The sequence below is a fragment of the Gadus chalcogrammus genome, chromosome 1, assembly GCF_026213295.1.
Source record: "Gadus chalcogrammus isolate NIFS_2021 chromosome 1, NIFS_Gcha_1.0, whole genome shotgun sequence".
Classification (NCBI taxonomy): domain Eukaryota; kingdom Metazoa; phylum Chordata; class Actinopteri; order Gadiformes; family Gadidae; genus Gadus; species Gadus chalcogrammus.
In genome coordinates, this window is record NC_079412.1 from 21,497,864 (window position 1) to 21,500,363 (window position 2,500).

General features: G+C 47.6%; 1 protein-coding gene across 1 annotated transcript in view; it reads left to right on the plus strand.

The window, feature by feature from the left end:
• LOC130386752 (extracellular sulfatase Sulf-2-like) overlaps positions 1-2,500 on the plus strand; it is a 27,153-nt gene that overhangs the window by 454 nt on the left and 24,199 nt on the right. The gene's annotated exons all lie outside the window — the stretch shown is intronic.

The following is a 2,500-nucleotide window of genomic DNA, read 5'->3' on the forward strand; positions in this document are numbered from 1 at the left end:
TGTGTTGCTATGGAGGGCTGTGTGTTTCTATGGAGGGTTGTGCGTTGCTATGGACGGTTGTGTGTTGCTATGGGGGGCTGTGTGTTGCTATGGAAGGCTGTGTGTTGCTATGGAGGGTTGTGTGTTGCTATGGAGGTCTGTCTGTTGCTATGGTGGCCTGTGATATATTTATTATTCTCCACCTGAGACATGCTGACTATATGGAGGAGTTCGGGATGAATGCACTTTTTGTCATTTAAGTTCTCCTACTGCAGTTGTTGTATTGGTAGTACTTTAGTTATTGAAGTTGTGGTTGGGTAGGTGTAGTATTTGTAGGTGTAGTAGAGTAGTAGTTGTGGTTTGTAGTACCAACCACCGTCAGAGATTGGCTGCAGTGTTCCAGTTGGTCCACAAGATGTCGCCACTACTTCTCGTGTGTGTGTGTGTGTGTGTGTGTGTGTGTGTGTGTGTGTGTGTGTGTGTGTGTGTGTGTGTGTGTGTGTGTGTGTGTGTGTGTGTGTGTGTGTGTGTGTGTGTGTGTGTGTGTGTGTGTGTGTGTGTGTGTGTGTGTGTGTGTGTGTGTGTGCGTGCGTGCGTGCGTGCGCGCGCGCGCGCGCGCGCGCCTGGGGAGAGGGAGAGAGGGGTGGACCCGGATAGCAAAATCAAATGGTTACACGGTCACACAACACTTTACCATAAAGTCCTGGTGTGACAACTTGTCTTACCCCTTTCTAGACCTCTCTCTATGTGTGTGTGTCTCGCTCTCTCTCACTCTCTCTTTCTCTCTCTTTCTCTCTGGGGTGAGGGAGGTCAGCTATCACAGGGAACAACATAATGAGTAGCACATGTTAGATCTGTATTGATGTGTGTAATCGGCCTGTTAGCAGGAGGCTAATGTTCCGTGTCCAAACACTTGTTCATGCTGTGATGGACAGATAGCAGACAGCGTGCTTAAATACCCCGTCTGGACAGCGGGGATACATCAAAGGGTCGCAGACTGTCTAACCCCTACCTACTGCTTAGTGACCCGTCTCTGTACTGTCTAACCCCTACCTGCCACAGCTCTGTGGTGGGTGTGGTCAACGTCTGGTCCTACACTCCCTCACACTCACACACACCTCTCATGAGCACCAAGTACTCACTGTACTACTGCTGAGTACACCAGAAGTACTCACTGTACTACTGCTGAGTACACCAGTGCCGTGTTCCAATACCCGTACTTCCATGAGTATACTTAAAGGAAGTATACTATCCGCACTATCTACTACGTTAATTTTTCAGATGTGAGTGCTGTTCCAAATCGAGTACTCCGTGGTGCACTAACCGGAAATTACGATCACGACTGCCGCCGTGGCTCCTCCCCCGCTTTGAACGGTGAACTCTTTACGCCTAGCAGCTATAAAAAGCTATAAAAACTACAAAAACTACAAAATGACTCTATTAATGCAGGCTATGTGGAAAATGCGCCGACTTTGGCTCAGCCTGGCTCCGCCTCTTCCGCTACGTAGCTAAGATGGCTGCCGTTGAGTACGGGGAGTGTCCTTCGATCCACACTTCACGATTAGCCCGTTTTGAGTACGGCATCCGGGTCCTTGAAGTATACTTCTTTTCGCCGGATCTGAATTGGAACGTACTGCGTACTCAAATGTTGTAGTACGGACAGTACGGGTATTGGAACGCGGCACAGTACTCGCTGTACTGCTGTTCAGTGCTAAAATACTTCTCTAACTTCCATTGCATTTTGTAGACGTGATATTTGGAAACATGATGTGAATGAAGGGAGGTCATTTGTCACACACTATAGGTCATAGGTTATTTGTCACATGTCGTAGGTCACATGCCATAGGCCACAGGTCACAGGTCATGTTAACGGAGGAGTCGCTACTATCTGAATGTGTTTATTTATTGAGGGAGAAAGGGGGTAGAGGGGAAGAGGGGGTGGGAGAGAGAAGGCGAGAGGGCGGCTGGTTTATACTGTGAATGAATGAGGGAGCAGACAAGAGGAGGGGGTGAACAGCATTGAGACACACATTGACACATGCGTGTGTGTGTGTGTGTGTGTGTGTGTGTGTGTGTGTGTGTGTGTGTGTGTGTGTGTGTGTGTGTGTGTGTGTGTGTGTGTGTGTGTGTGTGTGTGTGTGTGTGTGTGTGTGTGGGCAGTTCCCATCAATTAGTAAGGGATGTCAGGTCTCATGTAGGATCACAGTCACAAACATTCCTCCCTCCTCCTCCTCTCCTCCTCCTCTCTCCTCCTTCTCCTCTCCTCCTCTTTCCACCTCTCCTTCTCCCCTCCTCCTCCTCCTATCCTCATCTTTCCATCTCTCCTACGCTGTCTTTATTTGTCCTTTTTAATACAGACGATTGATCTTCATTGTAGCAGATATCTCGTTGATTAACCCAGCTATATAGCTGTTAAATTACTACTGTCTTCTAGTTGATTAACCCATCTTTATATCTGTTAAACTAATACTTTCTTTAGTTGAATAAACCGGCGTTATATCTGTTAAACTACAACTTTCTT